We start from the raw sequence: 23,421 nt of genomic DNA, 5'->3' as shown, positions 1-23,421 counted from the left end.
GGGATTGCTGTATGTGGCTGGTTTTCACGTGTGGTGCACTGATCCCAGATGATTGCTAGCATGTCCATGAAAAGAAACTAAAAGAAGTGAATCATGTTTTCTGTCTGTCAGCTTACTGGTCAGACCCGCATCTGTCTGTCCTTCCTTCTTCTCTGAGCTCCCCAATTAATTTCATCCAAGTCTGAGAGAGGGATAAAGGTCTCAAAGATAATAAATTCTTCAAAGAATCCTGAAAATGGTCAATCGTGTAAAGGAGGGAAAACATATAACTGCATCTGTGTGAGGAAGGGGCATGCTCAGCCCTTGTTAGAGAGCCCAGGCACCAGCCCAAAGGCTGTGGAGCAGGAGGGCTCAGCAGTCTTGCAGGTCATTGCTGTTATCCACATGATGGGAACTCACAGCTCATTCTCATAAAAAACATTCACAGACCCTTGTCAAGGTCATGCCTATATTCTACCATGGTGGTCCCAAATCACCACATCATTCTCGTGCTGTATTTGACTTGCAGCTTACTTATGCCCAGCCATATTTTGCAGATTCCTGGTGACTGTGCATTTTACCAAAGGCAGCTGGAAAAAACCAGCCAGGTGACTAATACTATCTCTCTTTCACCTGTTAAGTTATGTAATTAAATCAACAGTGCCAATGCCTCCTGAATCTCTCTTCCATCATCCCATACCTATTAGTCACTCTTTGCTTGCTCAACACTACTCACCAAACACCATTTTTCTGTATTCTTACACATATCAGAATTGTTCATTTCTTTCAAGGAGATCTTCTTTATCATGTGTTATTAGTAGAAAGAGCACTAGCAGGTATTCTCATTAATAGAGCTGAGAAAACTGATTTTACAGCCTGCAAACTGAATGGAAATACTGCCTCACGCAGAAATACTCTGTTTTCACTGTGAAGTTACACCCTTCACCCTTGAAAAATAAAAAATGCCAAACAAGAATCGACTTTGTATAATTAAGATGTTTCATTTAGACACCAGGGTTCAGGGGAGAGAGGATTAGACCTTCTCTTTCCTTGTTAAATTAAGGCAGAACAGTCAAGACAACAGATAAAATGTCTGGGAACAGAAAAGGGGAAAAAAGTGATCAAACTTGGCATGAATTTGTCAGTTCTTTCAGCTAGACCAAAACTGCTTTTTGTAGTGAAGAAATATTTCTTTGAAAATTTGGACCAGTTGTATTCAGTGCTTCACTCCGTAGGAGCATGAGGCCTCGATGTCAATGGTATAGCTAGCCAAACCACTTTCTGTCATTATTGGGAATGAGAGCATATGGGCGGCTCAACCCTGGTGGTAAGTTTGCAAGGGAGGGAGTGGTACATGAATGCACCAGACCCCAGATATCTGTCCTAGCCAGGCATAGGGAGGTCCCAGATAAGCCTGTCATCCTGACAGGGCAAATCAGTGCTGAAAAGCCTTTGCACTCCGCCAGGCTCAGGCTGGTTGATAGGACAGACTCATCTCCTGATAAGCAGAAGCACTCTGCTTCCTCTGACTCCCAAGGGCCCCACTTGGACCTCCTGCACCTCATCACCCTAGGCTGGGCCACTGCACACCAGCAGGCATTGCTGCCACTGCTGGGCTATGATCCGGCACGTTTAAGCAATGGTACCCATTCTGCCAATATTTTATATTGAAATGGCTAGGCTGGCATGCTCCCTGCTACGGATGCAGAAGTGTTACAGTCTATTCCCATTCCTGACTGTCAGTCATTCATATCAAAATGAAGCACTTTTATCCTAATAAAACTACACCTCTGTTGGCATGAGGAGAGGAGTGTACTGCATTTTCAGTAGCAATATGGTTCAAGTGACACATGTTTTCTGTGTGATCAAAACACAGAATGTGCAGTGCCAATACACTACTCTTACTCAGTTCACACTCAAGGTTATACCTGTTTAACTGGAAAGGCAGATGCAAAAACTGTGTCTTAAACAGACCCTTAATGTCTGGAACCTGTTAAACATTTCAGGCAGTGGTAGTAATTAAACCACAAGTTTGAAAGGTTTGCGTGATTTCAATAGAGAACAGGGATTTGTAATCCTGTCTGTAAACATGAGAGTAGTAAAAGACACAGCCTTCTGCATATGATCTTTCTAATGGTTGCCTATATTAAGAATACTTTACATGTCTCGAAATGAGATACATTTAACTTCAAAAGGGCCTGATAAAGGTGATCACTTTGACTTTTTTCTCAAACTGTTATCATGATTGTGAATTATTTTCTAGCATTTTGAACAGAAGCATTCCCAAAGGGATGACAAATTAGTTGATGGTGCTGCAAGAGAGGCTTTGCAGTCCTCCTCTTTTGAAGTTCCTAATGATTTGAGTTCCTCGGTGTTTCAGTCCTCACTACTGCTCACCCCATTCATTTAAAAGTTATGTGAAGTGAAAATTATCCATAGGCTTTTCTTCCTTTACGCCTGCTCCCCAGAGCTGTGACCAGATGCAAATGTGATGATGTGCCTGTGCATGCCACTGTTGCTAAATTGTAAGCAAAGCAAGAGAAAAGGCTGATTTAGAAAATAAACCCAAGGTGCTTGATGAGTGAAATGTCAAGTAGATTCATGTTTGGCAAAGGACTCTTCCTTGTCCATCATCATCCAATCAATGACACTTGAACCTGGGTTGACCAGGTCACCATGCCACCTCTGCTCAAAGCAGGGGGAAATTTATAGGTCACCTTTTTGAATGACAATTAGTACAAGAAGATATGGTAATCCTGCTGCCTTTTCAAAGTGTTATTGTTTTGCCATGCAAAAGTCTCAGTGTACCATGCACAGCAGCATACCTGCTCTCTGTGTTCTTTACGTGAGGAGAAACAAAAGACCTTTAGGAAACTATCTCCCTAGTGGCTCTTGTCTGATTAGAAAGTCCTCAGGGGATTAGCAGTATGAATTTCACAGTTTGCCACCCCACACTCCCTCCCACTCCTCTGCATTAAGGTTAGAAGGATGTGCTTAGATCAAATCAGAAGGAGATTAAAGGAAAAGAAACCCCAAAGCAATTCTCTTTTGCATTTGAATGAATATTTGTAGTCTATAGTCATTTACCAGTTCTTTTAAAATATCCTTGAGTTTTAGCGAAACAAAGTTCAAATGCTGCCATAAGACAGTAATATCTTATACTTCCATTTTAGATTAGTTATATCATTTACAGTTAATTTGTTATACTTGTACATATTTGCTGTTGCATGTAATCCTTCAATTTGCTCAAGAGATTTCATCAAGTCCCCAAGAAGATCAAAAGCTTTAAAGGTTTTGTTTGCATTTCCATGTAAGACTTACTACTTTCTCACTGCAAAATGGCCTAGAGAGCATTCTTTAAACCCATGTTAACTGCCAACAGACAGAGCCTGCAGGGGACATCTTTGAGGTGTGCACGATCAAACAGAAATAAATTTTAACCTTTTGTACAACAAAGTGAGGAAAAAAATCCAATTTCCTATGAAACCCTCACTACATTGCCTGTGAAATCTATTTCACCAAAGATGGTCTTTAAAGGGGTAAATGATGCAGATGGGTTTCTTTAGCAAGGAGTTGTAAAGGATGTTTTAAAAAGCACAATATGGTACTAAAAGGCGAAAGATGGGAAAACGCTGTTCTAAGGTACATGCATTTATATCTGCATCTGTTACCAAATTGCTGTAATAAGAGCTGGTCCCTGCACTAGCATCATCATGCTAAGTAGTATCATAAGTCAAACCTCTGATTCTTCACAAAGGGAAAAATAAATCCCACTTAATGCAAGCAGGGAAAGTCATGGCTGCAGGACTGATATGCAAGTAAAACCACTCTGGATTCATTTTTGCTCCCTTCTACAGCTGGGTAATGCTGTTTCTGTGACGAGGTGAAAATGGAAACCAAACTTAATCCAGCACGCTTTAGATCTTAAATAATCAGCTGGTGTGAAGGTAAAATAGAAGCATAGATCGTGGAGCAGAAGGTGCTCTGAGAGTAGATCAGATTTTTGAAAGTGTTTGGCTTTCCACATAGGCACCTAGTGAATTGGCCGCCTTCCAATGGGAAATGCTCAGTTGGAAGCACTACGTGTATTTTATTATGGGAGAAATCGCTAAAGGAAGCCTTTAGAAATAATGCGTGCCAACAACAAAACAATTGCTTATTCCAACCTTCCTAACTCAGATGTGTGAAGTTAGTCCATTAAGTGCTTTGCCTCACTGTGGGCTGAGCATGTAGCCCACCATGAAAAACAAAAACAAAGTGATGGTGTATGCAGTGTTTAAAATAGTAGCCCACACGCAGCTCTGTATCTATAAGTCTGTAGCAACCAGAGTAAGCTTCAGACATCTGAGGGCCTTTGGAAAGGGAAAAGTCCCTCTTTCTCCAGCAGCCACCACCAGAGACTGGCACAGCTTCCTAACTTGGTGTGTAGTTAAATAAACATTTTCCCTGGCCGTAAAGCCTGCTGAAGAGCTTTCTACAGCATCTGTTTCTCCCTCTTCTCCTGCTCCCAGAGGTCAGTGGTCTCTTAATGGTGCTGTTTTCGCTGTTTGTGAGCTTGTGTCCTAAACTGGATGGGGGCAATGGCTGGAGGAGCTTGCTGTTCTTTCTGATTTTCTTTGCTAATGTTGTTTTGGGAGGTATTTAATCTAGAAGAACTCACCGATTGACCATATAGCAAAATTGCACTAATGGCTGCCCTTAAGCAACTGCTGGAGTGATGAACAGGGAGACAAAGGAGAAAATGAGCAAGGAGGCTGGAACCCCTCAAACTGCCTTTGCTGCCAGAGAAAAATGCTCCCCTTTCACATTCCTAAACTTAGCAGTTACCATGATTGCTCGCCTTAGCACCATCTCTGCAGCAAACATACATCTGCCTACAAATAACGTTAGCAATATGGCTTCCAGCTAGTGTTCAGGTCAGATAGGAAGCAGGGCACAGCAAACAAGTGCAATCAATGCAGATTAATGATGCCTTCTTTCATTCATGTCTAGGTATTTCAGAGATGCCGCTGATAGCCAATCTTTCTTGCTTGTATTTATGCAAGCCACATTTATTTGGTTAGCTTTTGGTTGATTGATTTTGTACTTCTGCTTGTTTGGGGTTTGTTAGGTTTATTTCATTTCATGACAATATGGCTGATTTATTTCTGACAACAGTAGCAATTTAATGCAAAACATTATTGAAAGCTTCATATAACTTATGTTTTTAATTTCTGCAAATACCACCTAGATGCTGTAGGGAAAGACACTATATAAATCTTAAAGTTAAATAAATATTTACTGTACAAGTGACTTGTGTTAATGAATATTGCAGAGGGAGCAGAGCACACAGATTCACCAGGAAACAACTGCACAGTATAAAATATCTTCCTTGGGTGAGAGCAGATTTGACACACATTCAGACTCTCTATGGCTTTATTTGCTCCACTAGTCCCAGCTGGGTGGTGATGCTCACTGCCATTCACTGGTGGGTGATGGCAGGACAGCCTTCACCAAAGGGTGGTCATCATGAAAGGTCAAGTTCACATCTTAAAGGAGAAGTACAGAGAGTGGCATGGAAGGAAACAGTGGGTAAAGTCCTCTCAGCAAAATCAATACAAAGCGGACCTGTAAAAAAAAATGGTGGTTGAAGTACAAGACCAAATGTACAGATCTCCTTATGAACTTTCCTGCTCATTTGTCTGTCTGTCTGCCTGCATTTTGGTACCCCATTCTGCGGTGAAGTATCTTAAAACTCTCCAGAAGTTAAGAGAAAAAAAGCCTGATTTATGTATCTCTTCTTTCATCTTCATCAGAGGAATGAAACAGAGGCCTAAACTGCTGAGTCTTGTTTCATAAATTATAGCCTGTGTGGCCAGTACCACAAAAAATGTTCCATTCTCTTTTTTTTATCCTTTGTGTGCTTTTGCTGCATGGTTATAGGGAATATAATTCCCTTTCATTCAATTGCTCGATCTACTAACAGTAAAACACCTGAGTTTATGTAATTATCATTATTTTGAATTTTATTGCTCCACTTCATTTCCCCTCAGTTTATCTAAATTTTTTTCACTTCCTTGGCACATCCTTCCCCCTAATTTAAGAGATGAATAAAATGTGATTCCTGTGGGGTTTTTCATGTGCTTTGAACTTTCAAGAATGAGCAACAAAAACTGGGGCATTTTTGTAACCTGTGCCATTCTCTTACGTCCCCTGAGGTTGGGTGGGTCGGTTGGTTGGTTGGGGTTTTTTGCCATGCTTACAGGTGAAGTAGTGTATCTAAACTATTTTAAATCAATCTCTAAAGTTTGGAGTCATCACATGACTAGTAAAACTGTACATTACATTATGTTATTATTTAGTCTAGCAATACTCAGAAGTGAGATTTTTTTTTTTATTGGCACATGAAGATATAATAAAAGATCATTCAATAAAAAATGAAGGTTGTAAGGTGTGAGGATTTTCATCTTTGAAAGCATTTTGTTGAACCTTTGTTCCAAGATCTTGCATTTCTAGTGTTAATTTAGTGGAACAAACAATGATAAAGTATTTGTGAAGATAGAGGGAGTCTAATCAGCAGCATTTTACATGCCCTACCATGAGAAGTAGTTCAAAGTATTCCCTGCCATTGTCTCAAATTGGAAGCTGGCATTGGGTAGGTGGTGAAACATCCCTTGGATAAAATTCAGCCTGTATCTGCATCTTTGATGTAGAACTTTTATGACTCCTGTAATGCTGAGTAACAAGCTCGATTTGCATTCCAAGGCACTCAGCCGCGCTGCTGATATCTTGAGTAGGAGTTCAAGCCCCATTGAAGGAATCTCACTTAACATCGGTGTGAGCTTTAACATGCATTCCTTTTTCCTGTTGACCTCCTCTTGGGGGTTAAAGTTGAGTAGCTGAACTTTAGCTGCTGCCTAGATATGTGCTGAGTGTTTGATACACATTGTCATCATAAGCTCGTAAGGAACAGTTGTGCACATTGTCATTGAGTATTTTTACACATGTTTTCTGATAAGTTATTGAGGGTACAAACACTTTTCTAAGCTCATTTACCAGATACTAGGTGTAAGGGTAAGTAATACTTGAAGCAAAGCTAGAGAACCATTTCCTGAAAAATGTCCTGAAGATTTTAAGAAGCACAAGTACCCCTTACATCTTTGCATTTTAGAAGTCATGGTTTAAAATTATTATTTTAGAATTTTAAACTATGTAACACATTTTTTAAATTGATCTTTTGCACTAGTTCGATTACAAAGGCCAGATCAAAGGCATTTTCCACTTCTTCAGACATGTCAATCCTGAGAATGTCTCAGTATTAGTACAAAACCCAATTTACTACTAAAGAGTCAAGCTAGTTAATTAACTACAGCAGTAGCACCTTGCAGCCCTGACCAGCGTAGGTTCTGTTATGTTGTTCTACAAGCACATAGTGACATTCAGACTTAAAGCATTTTCAGATGTATTAACAAAATCTACAAAGGGACTGGGAAACACAGAGCATCACAGGTATAAAATTCATATCAGGTGAAAGCTGCTTATGAAGGGTGGTGGGAGAGAATATTTTGAAGGTGACAGAGGCAGGAAGAAAGGAAATAAGAAGATGCTACTTTGCTACAGCTATCTCCCATTAAGGACCAGGCACTTAGAGGGGTGAATAGTTACTGTCTACTGTATCCCAGGTAACACGTTTTGTTAGAACTGGTACAAGAATTTAAAGACTTGCTTAAATAATAGCAGACATTTTCAGAGGTCCAGGGTTAGGCCCAATTTCCTGAAGATCAGTAAGAACTCAATGCCTCGTCCCCTGTGAAAGTCCCAGAAGGGGAAAGCAGTACAGCAACATGTTAAATAAGCCACCTTGGTAGCCAACCTCTTAACATTTATCACCTACAGTTATGCAATAAACCTCCTACAGCCCCCTCCCCCTAAACTATGAGATGTTATACCCACAGCTTACTCACTGAAGTTACTAGTTACTACTCTATCTTTTTCAAGGCCACCTGAATCTTGGATGTTGGGAAGAGCCAGATGCTGATGCTGCTTCTCCAAACTCTTGCCCTGGGAGCAAATGAGAAGAGCTGAGAGAAGAATTGTCTGTATCAGAACAATAGAGGAAGTGGAAATATCATGAACAATGCTTAGAAAGGAGAAATGAGGATGAAGGAAACTGAATTCTTAAAATCGATAAAACTCAAAAGTGAAGAGAGGCGAACTGGAGAGAGTGATTAAAAGTTCAGGGCCCAGGAGTCAGAAAGCAAGCAGCCATGCTCTCAGGTATGTCCATACCCATCAGTAAAGCTCTCTACAGACAGATAAAGTATCACTGAGAGAGCTTGTCCATCTGAGCACTACAAAGGTTTTCAGGATTGATCCTGAAGAAATTTATGCCTATGAGGCTATCCTGCCATTCAGTGGCACCCAGCAAAGAATTGATGTAATTGGATTTTTTCTAGGTGTGGAGCACTTGTTGCTTGAAGTGCTATGTTTGATTTGAACCATTGCTGCTTATATGTATGGGAAAAACAATATTCTGTGTTAAGTGAGAGAGCACATTTAAACCAGAAAGGAAGTGGGACTTCCCTTAATCTTATTGTCCCATCTGATATTCTGCCAAGAAGTTATGCTATAAAAGGTATGGCATTTTCTTGAGTTGCTGAGCATCTTGACTCCTTATTGAGATAGATTCATTCTCATTTAGACCAGTTTTTCACTGGTCTGACTCAACTGGCTTCAGCACAGTTACATTATAGTGGCATTGTATAAGAGCAGAGAATTTAGTTCATTGACCTCAGTATCCGGTGAACTCATTCAGCTCCTTGCATGCTGAGTCCATTATAAGGAAAAAATGGAGTATCAGGGCAGGGTTTTTTCTTCTATTGAGACCACTCCTCTGCCCCTGCCTTGGATGCAGTTAATTTATCCATCACAATGAAATGTTAACTATGGAATCTAATGATCTTCTAATTTACTGCTGATCAGTCAGATAAAACATGGAGCTACAGAGACTGGAAACGGAGTTGGAGTATCATCTCTTTATTTTCCAGACATATCCCTGAATCCATTATGATTTGCGTAATTGTTTTTCTTACTCTGGTCCACATACTAGGCTCCATAAAGCCAATGGCAGGACAGTTATTAATTTCAGTGCTGATGGTTTCTCCTTTTGTTTCCAATTACTGGCTAGAAATCTTCCTTGTAATTCTTTCATTTTATCCCTTTAAATACACACATATTGTCTCATCCTTCATCACTTAGCATAGTTCTCCCTAGAAAATGTCATGTAAACATGAACAGATATTTTTTGAGCTTATGGACAAACAAGATCAGTAAGCAGAAATGCAAATATTAGTTCAGTTTTCCTTCCTGATCTTTACAGAAAGCTATGACTTCACTGTTGTACATCTTAAACACACACACACACACAAAAATCTAGGAGATGCACTATGAATATGTTAACATTAAATAACAAAGGTGGAAGAGAGGCTTTTCCTTTGAGTTTCAGGTGGATGATGGATGATGCTCTTACTATATTTCCAAGTTATTTCTAAAATACCTTCTAGGGTTTTTTAAATAAGAAACTACATCTATTGCTTGCACTTTTCATCATTAAAGGCTTATGATATAGAATTTCATTCTTTTCTCTTGCCTGTAAAAGAGGTTTTCCAAATTAAACACTGAAGACTTCAACATATCTAGAAAGATATGGCAGGTTTTATGTCAAAAAAGGTATAAATCTTTCCACTCTGAGCACATTTGTTTATATCATGTCCAGTTGTAGCCATTTCGCTTCAAATTTATCGATACAACCTGGCTAAGTTACTCATTTATTACCTTTGGCAATCAAAACCACAATAAAATCAATTTGTGAGGTCATCCATCTGTGATTCTCACTGTTGTAAAGTTTTTGTGAGAACATTACCATTCTTCTACTGTCTACTTCTGTTGGGATGGTAATTATAAACCAAAATTATGTTATGCTTGGACAAAGAGCATAGAACAATAGGACTTCTATCCATCACAGAGCTTGTATACACTACAGTATTCTAAATAATAGTTCCAGATTTGTTTATTTAGTGACAAATGAGGCTGTACAGATACTTAGGCCAGAATTTTGTAAGGCCTTCATAACATCTGAGCACCTGTAATATATATCTTTCTTAAAACTCAGCCTGAGTTTGAAGATGCTTAATGTTAATCTAATTGGTATATCTTGTTGCCCTCCATTCAAAATTTTCAAGTTTTTCAGCAAAGGGGAGGATACCTAAATATGTTGAAAACAGGTCTGGTTTTTAGTAACCTTTTATAGGCACTTTAGAAGTAGTCCAGAAACCTCCAGAGGCCAGTGGGCAAGAGCATGAAATCCACCTGTCTCATCTAGCCTTTTCCAAACATCTGCACTCTAAGATGCACATGCCTTCTAGACTCTAAGTAAGCTAGTTTAGTCCTGGGTGTAGATGATTATGAAAGTGTTGACTTTCATAGAGCTACATATATTTTTATTTGTGGCAAAGATGATTTCATGCCTTTCATTACATCTGTGTGTACAACTGCAACGTCTTTTAAATTTACATTGTAGGTATATCAATCAGTTTGGTTTTGGCACATACTACAAGGGCTTTTAAAGTCCCTTCAAAAAATACATTCATAATCCAAAAGAAAACTCTTCTAAAATCTCATACAAGATACAACCCTGAGCTTTAATAGCTTGAGGAAGGAGGAGAAGATTATAGTGAAGTGACTGTAGTTTGTCAACCTAGTGTAGTCATAAGGACACACCTGCAAATTCTGCACACGCTTCTTAGTAGCTTCAGGTAGCCTTTACAACAACACCTGTACCACTCAATCAGTGTTCTTTAGACAACAGTCACTGAACAAGACCATACCAGGGACCTTCTAACAATTTATCAGTAATGACTACAAATGTCCAGTGCTAGGAACACACCCAGCAGCGTTTACACATCTAACAGTACATCGTCTCTAAAAACTCACCCATGGGAAGACAAAACAACTTGGATAGAATTTCAGTGTTGTCCAGAGAGGTGCTACATTACTAAGTTCCAGTGCTGAGATCCATTTGAGAGATGGAAGAGAGTTTTCTTTGCTTGCTGTCCACTTTCAGCTGTTATTAAATCTTCTTATGTTATTTAGTCTATTTATATCAATCCCTACAAGCAAAATTCCAATCCATAAAAAGTCTGTATATTATCTAAAGCAATTTCAAACTGAAAAGCTTTAGTCTTCATAACATTTATTTGAAAGTATTATGAAAACTGTGATTATTTTAGTATCTGATTTTTCTTAACGTCCATTTAGTCATTTTACAGGGCTTCTTGTTTCAATTAATAGCAATTTTTTTTTATTATTATTGATTAAGGTAGTTGTGAATTCATCAGCAGAGGACAGATTGTAAAGTTATGCCCTAAAGGAAAGCTTTAAAGTAGTGGGATTATATTATGCAAATAATTCAAAAATATTTTTAGGCAGGCATTACTTCAGCATTTAGATATTGGCTAAAGCAGCTTTAATATGCAAGACAGGATGTTAGGTGCTTAGCTGATCCAAATGCCAGTCTATAGATTTGAAAGACTAAAGATCACATCCCTGGGAGGTTGACAGAAGTGACACTTTGCAAAGTGCCAATGATTTATGCCAATGTCTTGCTTGATGATACTGTTATAGACAGCACTGTCATTACAAAGTCCCTAACGACTTCAGTCTACATTTATGGTGCACAAATTATAGGTGAGCCCAAAGATCGAAACCTTCCTGACTTTTAGATTTCAATGACCAAGTAATTCTCACTAGGTTCGCTTCTTGTGTGTTGCCTGATACTTTACACTCACTTTTCTGTTTCAGCATTGTAATTAAATCACATCAACAAGGGCAAAATATACATTCATTATACGTTACCAAGCCTTCCTTAGCCTTCTTTAGCACACACCATGCAAAATACACTAAACTTTATATTCCAGCACTGAGCAGGAATATATCTCTGGCGTTTTCATCAACAGAAATGCTACAGCCAGTTCTGCAAGGTACCAAGGGCCTCATGCAAGATGCTTGGGTCCTCTGGTTCCCAGTTCTGTCACTGCTGGGGAAAAGGGGTTCTCAAGGTCAGGAAGGACTACACCTCCTGCTAAAGAGTGCCTCTTTGGCTGGACTCTAGAGAAAGCTTTCCATGCTGTTATAGACTGACTACCTATGATCCTGTGATAAGTACAACGTTCTGATTTTGTACATTTAAAACACTATTCCCATGCAATATTATTCCCCCTTTAGTCAGGCCTGAAATGATTGCTGATACTAAAGCAAATTACAATGTTTGGGTTTGTTATTCTCTTCCTGCAATTCTGTTACCTTAAGAAGACAAAAATCAAGGAATTAATTGCATGAAACATACAGAAGCTCCCATGTAACACTGACAGTATCAGAGGATAACAGTTTCAATCAGGAGATAAATTAGTTTCCCGAGGCCATACAAAATGAAGGAGTAAACCTTCTTGAGCTAGTCCTAGCCCTTCTTCTACTCTACCACTGACAAAGCCAACCACAAAGGGAAAGAGGAGCAGCTGGGACCCTTGATAGATCTAGAAATAGTGGGATGGTAGGACACAGAGGGAGGCTTCAGAAACAAAGCTACAATTACGTGAGCCATAAGATTCCACACCTCCCAAATGAAGCTTTCTCTGTTATTCCAAATCAGACATAGAATCTTCCCGAGAGAATAATAATTTTAAAACATTGAGTGAATTTCTGCAAGTTATTTTAAAATAAGTCAGTCCTTTCTGTGCCCATCAAGCAGCCTATTGCAGTGTCTAAGAGCTGCCTAAGAGCTGAACTGGAGCACGGATGTCCTACTGTAGAAGCCATTCAGTGCAAACATGCTAGAAAGCATCTTGTGGTTTGCTCTGTAACCACAAATCCTCCAGAAAAATACAGCCTCATATTACACAATAGGATATATTCATGTCTGAGCTAGGACTTCCTTCAGTTTCCATCCCAGTCAATGCAATTCCCTCCTGACTCTGAGGACATAAATGTAACACGCAAAACCAGCCAAGCAAACATATAAATGATGAATGTCTAGATAGAAACAATGTCCTTCTCAGTGAATTTTTGTGGTGCAGCTGGCAGTATTCTGCAAATTGTTCACTCAAACAACATGTCATCCCAAGGTCAAATTAGAGTTTAACCAGAAAGTTATGTGTCCAAAAACGTGTTTTCTTGACTGCCCTGAATAAAGCTTGTGTGTGTCAAGCTTATTACTATCCATAGCAATGTTAAATATAGGGTTTGACTGCCTGTTTAATCTGCAAGAGAAATGGATTCCCTAGGAAAAACAGTATAAAACCAAGTGCACTGGTGTCTTTAGATCTACTTCAGGAAAGGCAGATAAAAAAAGTAGTCATTCAGTCAAGGAAAGAGGATCATTGATACATGAAGGCTGCTCTCGCAGACCCTGAGAGACAAATAACTTCATAAAAGCTTTGATTCAACAACCATCCCTTATATAGATCTCCTTTTCAGTTCAGACAGGAGTCTCAAGCAGTGTGTTGCAAGCATGCTGTGTTAATACAGTTAATAGCATAATTTATAAGAAAAGAAATATCAAAAAATATTAATTAGCTATTCTTGCTATAGTATATATATATATATAAGTTTAATGCTGCTATTCAGTCAGATTAAGGAGTACTTACAGTATCTGTAGTGTTTGTGGTTTTTTAAATTTCTGAAAAAATATAAAGTCACCATTTGAAATTCTTTATTCTTATATTCTGGTAACTTCATAAAAGGAAGTTCTAGGCAGTTAAGTTAATCTTTGCAAGACTAAAAGCTTAAAAGAAGACTGAAAAGACCATTGAAGGTCAGAATTTACATATTGATCAAACTGTAAGTTTATACTCTTGCAAACATGTAATTAACTTTGCTGTTATTGAATTTTGGTTCACAACCAATTTTATTAGTTATCGTTTCATCAGTAATTCCACTGGACTGAATCATGAGTGACAGACATCCGTAATAAGGTAGAGTGCATACTAAAGGTGTTAAGTTTAAAAATAGATATAAATCATCTGAAACATTTGTTATTTTGAAGAGAATGCCCTTCATAAAAACACAACTCTTGGCAATAAAATGAAGCCATCTTCTGAGAACTGTTGATGGGAAATTGAAATGAAGACTTGTATAGAAGTTATGTTTCAGAATTCCAAACTACTGGACCTTTCTCTATGCAATTTAATTTTGTAAGCTAATAATCATAAATTCAGCAATAAAACAGCTAAATGGGGTTTTAACCCTTTGTTTTCTGACCACCAAATAGCTACAAGCTGGTAAGTTATCTGGGAGGTTCAACCTCAGTTGTATTGAAGGGATGATTCCTGTCCAGACAGTAAGCAAAGCATGTGGGTGAATACATGTTGCTACCTTTAAGAATTGCTCTAGAACAGTGGATGAACAACCTGGGATCTGTTCTCATTTATGCACCAGCAGCAGAAATGGTCATTAATATTCCAGCTGGATGAGCAAATGCAAGATTTGCTCCCTGAGACAAGAAGAAAATACACAGGAATCAACCATGTCATCTCAAAGGACTATTCCTTTTCATCCTATCACCAAAATTGCACCACAGCCAGGGATATTACAATCATTTAAATTAAGATTAAGGTCTCACATTCTTAAAGTTAATCATAATGGACAGGAACAATAGTCAAATCGTAAGTGATCTCAGTGGTTCTTTCACCTTAAGACGAAGAAAGACTAGAGGGCAAGGTTTGCTCTTCACTGTCTATCTGAACTGACAGCTTTCTGCACAATCAGGATTTCTGTGCCACGTTCTTGGTGGCGGACACACAATGAATCTTCATCCTTCTTATCAGATCTTGTCTATCCTTCTTATCTGGGTACCCTGGGAGCTGGGTACCCAGAAAAAGCAGTAGTTTCTCCCTTCTTTGAGACCAATGAAGCCTTTTAGATAATGGGAGATCTGAGTTTGGACTTAGCTGCATGCAGGGGACTGACATGCAGGTGGACTGGCACTGCTAAGAAGAGAAAACCCACACAGCCTGAAGCCAAATGTAAAGATGATGCCTTTTCTACTTGTTTTGCCGTGTAAGAGGACCTGGATACAAGGAAAAACTTAAGGAGTCTGCACATGTGCTCTCATGTCTCAAAGATGTATAAAACAAAGCTAGGTTCAGACCTGAACCCTTGAAATTATGACATCTTCCAACCAAGCATGTCCTTGCTTGACAAAATAGTGAAAAATTTCAGTTTATATCAAGCATTTCAGGAATGACTATCACCAATCTCAGCAGGCTGCTGTGCCTTCAATACACATTACCCTCAGCCATCATCTTCATGTCAATACAGCCATCAGCAGTGAAGGCTTCACTCTGAGAAGGGAATTCCTGATTTCACTTGTTGTAGCAGGACCCAGAAGCACAATATCATACAACACTCTGGAAAAAAATGACAGGATCATTGACAGTATAAGCAAAGCAATGTTATGTCTAGTGGCAAAATGTAGCTGGTTGAAATGTGTTTTACTTCTGTCGAAGACAGGTAAGTTTACACTGCAAGAGAGTGTGTCACTGGATAAATGTCTACTGAAAACTAATAAAAACATAGAAGTGTTATGGCCTATCATTAGGCAGAGCTAACCAGAAGTGGAAATTTGCTCAGTATTCATCTGACCACACACTCTCTAGATGCAGAGATGTGGTGTGTTTAGTTAGGCTTCAGTTCCAAGATATGAGCTGTTTGCTTGTGGCTTCAGTGGTGGCAGTGGCAGTAGACTTCTTGTTGTTTTAGCATTTGGTTTGAACAAATTACTGTGTCCACAAGCAGCCATCAATTTTTTTTTTATTTTTTTTTTTTGGTTACAGAGAAAATGTGGTATCTGGTTACATCAACTACTATGTTCATCAACCATCACATCTGAAATCACTGCATTTCATTACAATCTCAGGCTAGAACCTTTTATTTAAACTTCCCCATGCATAAACACATGAAGCAAGCCAGCAAAAAGAGAGGACAGTCAAGGATGCCTCTTTTCTCCATATCTGAGCTCCATCTTACCATCTTTCAGAAGTTACTCAGTGTGATAGCTGTGAAAACTGAGTGACTGCCCCAGCTATTATTCTGAACAAACTCCTAGTAAAAACTAGTTGCTGCTGCAGCATCTATTTACACTCCCAAAGTGATCTACCAGCCTAGAGCTGTAGCAAGAAGTTTTCTTAATTATGTGCTAGCTGTAAACATTCGATTAGTTATAACTACAAGGTGTTTAAAATTATTTAGTAGCTATTGTATATTTCATAACTCATTCTACAACTTTAGAGTAGCAAGAAATTCAAATTCAGAGTACAGTGTAAGATGACCTTTTGTATGCAAGCTAAATCTATTTTATACTCCTTAGAATTTGGCCCACTGAACATAAAAGAGTCCAAGCTGTCAAAAAGAGAAAGCTATATTAAAAAAATAAAGGAGGAAAGGGGGATATCTCAGCAGTGCCTTATAAATGGGTAGTTCAAGAATCTCTGTGAGGTTATAGCATAGACCTTCCTCCCATCCAGCAACTCCCAGTTAGCATGAGGTGCCTGGCTTGTGAAGTGAGAGCAGTTTATGGGTGAAGAACAGGACCCAGTCTAACAAGCTCTGCTGAACCTCTCTGGAGACAGAAGGAAGGCAGTGGAGGTGGCTGGTGGCAGGCCAGCAGCAGGGAAGGAGCTGAATCTAGTCTTTTCTCACTTTTCTCAAGTGAGGCTTAAGTGTGGTAAATTAAGGAACAACTGTTGCAACACGCTGCTTCATGTTATACTTCATGGCCACCTCAGTGATTTACACTGCACTAATGGGAACTGGCTTATACTGGGAATGCTGCGAACTGGCTCATTGAGCATCTGGTGCTGCAGCATGCTTTCTGATGGTACAGCTCAGCTTCTGCAGTTGAACCTCTAGCTGCTAGAAGAAAACAGCTTTACATCTGCCACCCTAGAAGCCATTTGTATCCCTGAGGATGCTAGGAGGGATCAGGCCCATCACTTGCCTGGCAGAGTGTGCGTAACACTGGTAAATAAGCCCTGGAAGGAACTTACCCTATACTTATGCCTTCAGCAGAAAAGCCAGATCCACAGGGTTGTGCTGTGTCTTCTAAGCTTCTTTTTCTCTTTTTCTTTTTAGTAGAATCAACAATAGAAGGCAGGAGCCAGAGGGGATGGTTTTATTTAAAAGTTCCATGAAGGTGGAAGAGCTGGGATTTTTATGACTTTATTTTTACAAAATTCAGGATTAAATTCTGCTTTTGGTAACAATTGGATGACTTCAGAGGAATCAGCAGGCATATCAGAGGGCTAAATGTGGTTCTTAATCATTAAAATATTATGTAAAGGAACATGAATAGAAACAAAGGCAAGAGAGTCTCCACTTCCATATCAATGTTCCAGATACTTTGCATTCATACAGAGCAGAGTTCATGAACTCTCTCTAACCATGTTAACAATCCTCTGGGTTTCTAAAGGAGCAGCAGGGGTTGGAATGAGAAGTCTCCCTATATACATCAATAACATCAGTCTTGACACACTGATGGGATTTCCAGGGGGTTCTTTGCTAACTGTGCTTGCTAAATCCTCTGCACCACTCAGCAGTGGTAGCTCAGTATGCCTCGCAGGGAGAAAAAAAACTCTGAAGTTTGTAGTTGAAAACAGAATGTGCATCTGTGGCATGTGATTTCTTGTGCAAAAGCAAGTCAGAGCCTAGACATTTTACATGCATTCTTTTCAGTGACTGATGTCACTTGGGCTGTCTTAAATGGATATTTTTACAGAAATTAAGTACAGCAATGTTTTGCACCACACAATATATATTTCACAAGATATATGTAAATAAAGTTAAGCACGGCTTCATTTGAAAATCAGAGAAATACAGTAGTCTCTATGATATGAAAGAGATCTGTGTGACTGATGATAGCCAGCATGTTGTTAGTTTTGAGGAAGTAAAAAGAAAATCAGAGTTACAGAACTGTGCCATGTAGCTCAGTCCAGTCTTGCTTGGTGTCTGACACTTAATGATTGGAGAATATTGTCAGAATAGGACAAGACTACTTTTATTCAGTAAATCCTTTTAGTACCCAGCAATTCACAGTATCAGGACACCCTATGCACCTACATCCTTTTTGTGGAATTGCTCTTAATGGCCCTTTCACCATGATTTTTTCTAATTGCTTTTTGAATGTATTCATACTTTTTTTATACTGGAAGATTGCATTCAGGATCAGATTGTCAGCTGCAGTTGTTGTGATGTTGGCATGCCAGTTTCTATCAAATAAGAATCCATCCCTTAGAAAATTAAACAATAACATAAATTCAGCTTCAGCTTCATAAACTTTTTAACTGAATCATCTTTCAATGTAAGCATTTTTTTCATAATGGAAAAATAACTATGTGTTGAAATCTGGAATTTTGATAGAGTTTCCCACAGTGATTCAACAGATTTTTTTTTTTAAATAAATCTTCATCTTAAAAATAACTTTAAAGTTTTCTATTTCTCAATTTAAAAAAAAAAATAACCAAATGGTAGTTTTTGTAGATCTATAGATTGCAAATTTGACTGATATAAAAGAAAATGTCTCAAAATAGCAGCAGTACCCTGTATGTTTTATGTGCTTTGAAACTAATTCTGTATATCTCTGTATAACTAATTTATGTGCTTTGAGTCTCTAATTCTGTATATCTCTTTTAAAAAATTCCAGTATTACCAAAATCCAAAAGATAGTAACAAACTAACAAAATCTGCTGTAGGCACATCCAATAAAGTTTTCTTTGTGACATTTTCACAAAGGTGAAAGTGAAGCAAAACTTCACTGTGCCTGTGATTAGGCACAAAATAAAACCCAATGCAGGTAGTGCTATTGTAGCTGATGCTTTTCTGCCTTCATCCTGGACACATGAAGTTCCATGCTGGACCACCTAATACAAAGACAACATCAATAAGCTGGAGCAAGCTCGGCAGAGGACCACTGAGGTAGTCAGGGCTAAAACACTTGCCCAGTGAGAACTGGGCTTGTTCAGCCTGGGGAAGAGGTAGCTTTGGGAGGATATGAGGGCAGCTCCTCAGCCCTCATCAGCTACAGGGAAGTTGTTAAGTGGTTATGAACTGAAACGAGGTTCAGAACGGATATCAGCTTTTTCACAATGCTAACTGACCTTGCTGTGAGCAGGAGGTTGGACTTTGGTCTCTTTCAGCCTCAGCTTTGCTATGATTCTGTGATTCTACACGTATCTGTGGTGCCAATGGGATTTTACGTAACGTGGAAGCTCCATCAGCTCACTCTACTAAGCCCAGGCTCTCTCCCACACATACATGGCAGCATCATGGAGAGCAGTGGATTGAGCTGTGAAGGGAAATTTCCTTGTTGTGTCTTCCACACCTTCAGTAGAAGTCCCCAGGAGAGAGGGACCACTGATTACACCCAGTCTCCTGGCAATTTTGGGGTGTAACCATTGCATCAGGCCCACACGTGCAGGCAGGAGGTGACTTGCCCACCAGCACCTTCTCCACCCTCCATCCTTTCCCTGAAGAAGCTGGCTTGTGTGCATCAGAGACAAGCTGAAGAAGGATGTGACATGGTTAGAGAGGACAAACGGAGGCATCTGGGGCTCAGCTATGGTCAGGAGCACAGTGGTGTGACAGTGCAGACACAGCTTGGCCTGCTGAGGGGGACAGGCCTACGAAAGGGGACCTGAAGCACTCCAGCACATGAGCACCTCGGCTCTTTTCTCCTAGGCTTCTCACAAGCTCTGGAGCTACAGATCTTGACCCTGCAAGAAGCACCTTGTTTTCTCAATTCCTGCAGTCACAAGGACAGCCGAGGACATCAGGCTGGTACTGGATAGCCCTAAGAGCTCACCTGCTTCAAAGTCTTTGCAAGACCACGGCTTAAGCAGTAGTCTCCTCTGTCACCTTCATTTTAATCATCTTCATTTCTCTAAACATGCCAGTGACAGGGTAGAAATGCATCTCTGCAGTCCCCTCCTTGGTTTGCTGTGCAGCTCTCTGAGCTACTTGCCAGAACGTGATCAAATGCCAGGATTTCCACTTTGCTTTGCTTTAAATGCTTATTTAAACAAACAGAAACAACCTTGAGTAAAAAGTGAAGTAAGTCCTCAGGCTCTGGGTGACTACAGTGGATTGATTGTACATATGGGAAATGTTGTCATAACAAAACAGGTGTTATATGGTAATTGTGCTAAGTATCCTAACAAACAAGGTTCATCTGGCACAATTCACCCAAAGCCTTCAGGGAACTTACAAAATTTATTTATAAGTGAGAAAGAAAAAATATTCTCCTTAAGCTAAGTCAGTGTGGAAAAATAGAAGCCAGCCATACGCATCCTTCATGTGATGGCAAGCAAAACTATTTAAACAGAAGGTGACCTTCCTTGGCACTTCTGCAGAAAGGATTGGCCTCTGTGCCCTACCAGGTCTCCTGTCCACACAGCCTGGTTAGAAACTGGTTCTCTTAACCTTAAACAACAGGGAGGAGAGGAAGAACTGGGGAAAAAATTACAAACCTAACTTCACGCTGGTGAGTCTGGGCAGTGTGCTTCATGTAGATTTGGGGTAACTCAGTAATGGGGTGTATGAAAGAGGTGACCAAGAGAAATGTTATGAAGGAAGCAACTTTGCATGTAGATATGGAAAAAATATTTACAAGCAAAATATGTAACAGGTGAAAGGAGAAATAAAGAAATTCACCAGCTCAGGGACAAAGATCAGTAATATAGATAGATGCACTCATGTTTGTATATTTTCTTACAGTTAAAACCCAAAATGTACTCAGCAGCATATCATCATAAATCCTGGCTGGATCAGACAAGTGTTTTTCATTGTTCGATCACCCTTCCACCAAAGAGAGTGCTGACAGCTTTTGTAACAGGTGGCACTTGCTCTATTATGTGCTACTAAAGAGTGAAACAGTATGGGCTGTCATCCTATTCCCAAGTATCATGCCTTAGATGTGAAAGGGCTTTCAGTGTCTGAATCAACTTAAACTGGCAGTGTGATCTTCAATCTTACATCATGAACCTGCATACAAAACCGTTTTGGACTAAGTTTAAATAGGTGTATTTTTATAGATGATTTGTGGGTCTGTATGTCCACAGTAAAATCCTAGCTCTGCTGAAATCAATGATAAATTCATACCAACTGTAATAAAGCCAAGTTTTACTGAACTTTTAGAAAGCCATGCATTTTTAAAAGTCAGAAATAATGCATTCAGGAAACATTAGTGCCTTTGCTTAGCTGAAAGTGGGAATCTCTCTCACAAAAGATTTGGCTGTTCTTCCAGCTTCACTGGTTTCTGGGCATACTTTGTTGACTCCTACACATCACACAGCAGTGTTGAAACTGGCAGAGAATAGGATCTCTCTTTCCCTCCTGAAAGCTTCACTTGCCAATCCTCCTGGTGAGCCCAGGTAACAGCTGGGATCTCAAAAAACACATCACCGATGGTAGATTCAATCAGCAGTGCTCAGGTTGTTGGACACTTGGAAGCAGGTTGCTGGAGCATGGCTAGACTAGTGTTGGATCTGTTCCTAGGTACGGGTTTGAATTTGCTCTCCCAGGGTAATGAACCCTTACCCTGTCATGCAAGAAATGCTGACATCACCAACAGTGTCTGTGGGTAAAATACCATCTGAATTAGTCATTAAACCCAGACATATCTCTTTAGGGTCAAGGAGGCAAGGAATTGCAATTCATACTTATGGGTGAGTGAGCACATAAATTATAGCTATTTAACTAATTCCTTACCTCACAAAGATGAATTGGACAAGGCTTTCCCAGAACCCAGAAACCATTTTGGACATGTTTTGCATATGGGAACACTTTCCCAGTCCTCACTCAAAACGCTACAAGGTCATTTCTCATTACCTAAACTTTCTGAACTATTTCAAACTGTTTAATGGACCAAGTATATCCACTGCCTTTCTCTATAGCAAGGATAGTACAATTCCTTGTGGTTCCCGCAGAGATGCAGCAGGCTCTCAAATAGCACAGGCAACAGCCTTGTGGATTGGCATAGGAACAGTTAAGGACCACATAAATGAACTCTGGTCCAACCTCTAGTAAGTGAAACTGGGTGTTCCCCATCCAGTCCAGCCCTGGGGACAAACTGTGAGACGCTAAGCTGTATGGCTGTATTTCCCTACAGTATTTGTATTTTTCCAAACCTAGTGAATTTCCATAAGAATAGGACCTGCCCCAGATGACAGGAGTCAGGAGCTTGTATTTTATTTTCACAGGAATTGAGTATGAGAAGTTATTTACTCTAGAAGGTGATGTGCAGTAATGGGCATGAACCAGCATTACTTAGCCCCAGGAAGAAAGTATGAAGTCATAAGTTCTGCATTTGAAAGAAGAAAAAAGCTACAGGAATCAAAGACTTTATTTGTGAACAGAGAATGCCTGCCAGAACCAGAAATAGTTCTGTTGCCTGATGCTTTCTTTCCTCAGGCTCACAAACCCCAGAGGTGTCTTGAGGAGTGGGTGGAGCTGCAATGTTTTAATAAAGTACTCTGGAATTTTATTAATGTGAAGGGCTGCAAATGCCTGCAGTTCTGGTCATGTGAGCATCTGCATTCAGCTGTCCTGGATTTTAATGAGGTGGTGAAGATCATTAGCTATGTAATTCATGAGGCTGTTCTTTTGACCTATAACAGGGTTAGCAAGGTTAACATTATGTTCATGTTCAGATTTTAGTGTTTGGCTTCCTGGAAAATAAAAATAAGCAAAAAACATTCCTATGTATCTAAGGGGATCAGAAGGACACTTGGATATGAAAGGAGTGGTTTGAAAATGTAGAGCTCATGGAGTGCAGAGGAAGGTTAGCCAGGAGAGACAAGGGACAGGGTTTTAGAGTTTCATACCAAGACTTCACTGTGGGTCTCAGACTCACAGAAAGAGATGACTGTTCTATTTCATACCCAGTTAGGAAGAAATGAAAGCTAAAGTGACTTTTTCCTTTCAAGAGCAAATGAGGTCAAATATACTTCTTAGATAGAGAAAATGCATACTAGTCTGGGGGTTTCTTTATTAGGGCATATAGTTTGCTCTTGGTTCCAGTCCAGCTCTGACTGGAGATCAGTCTCTGTGAAAGGTCTGCCTGTGCATTGATGCCTCCCTCGGACAAGCCCTGTGTCAGCCCAGGAGCAGGGCACTGCTACAGAGGTACCACTTGCAGCCCAAAGACAGCAGCTCCCTCCCAGGAAGCAGATATAATTCCTTTGTGTGCCACTGTTCAGATTTCTGGCCATAAATATGGGTCAGCCTTCAGAGTATGGACTGATCGGTTGTCCCATATCCTGAGCTTATATCTGTGCCTCTTCCGCATACTTAGAAGCAGGAAGAGAGCAATTCCATATGTGAATCCTACTCTGAACATCAGCTTCCTTTATGGCTATA

The 23,421-nt window shown here is 39.7% G+C and overlaps 1 long non-coding RNA gene across 1 annotated transcript; it reads right to left on the bottom strand.

Annotated features, from left to right (window-relative positions):
• Positions 1 to 5,119: 5,119 nt before the first annotated feature.
• Positions 5,120 to 11,040, bottom strand: LOC113477187. The gene is made up of 3 exons (XR_003397854.1): positions 10,951 to 11,040; positions 7,923 to 8,019; positions 5,120 to 5,586 (listed from the first exon to the last, which is right to left on the bottom strand). It is a non-coding gene; the product is annotated as an uncharacterized LOC113477187 (long non-coding RNA).
• Between the last annotated feature and the right edge of the window lie 12,381 nt (positions 11,041 to 23,421).

The sequence above is a fragment of the Athene cunicularia genome, assembly GCF_003259725.1.
Source record: "Athene cunicularia isolate RWA chromosome 2 unlocalized genomic scaffold, athCun1 chr2_part1, whole genome shotgun sequence".
Classification (NCBI taxonomy): Eukaryota; Metazoa; Chordata; class Aves; order Strigiformes; family Strigidae; genus Athene; species Athene cunicularia.
Note: the sequence above shows the minus strand (reverse complement) of the source record. Positions and strands in the feature narration are given on the sequence as shown.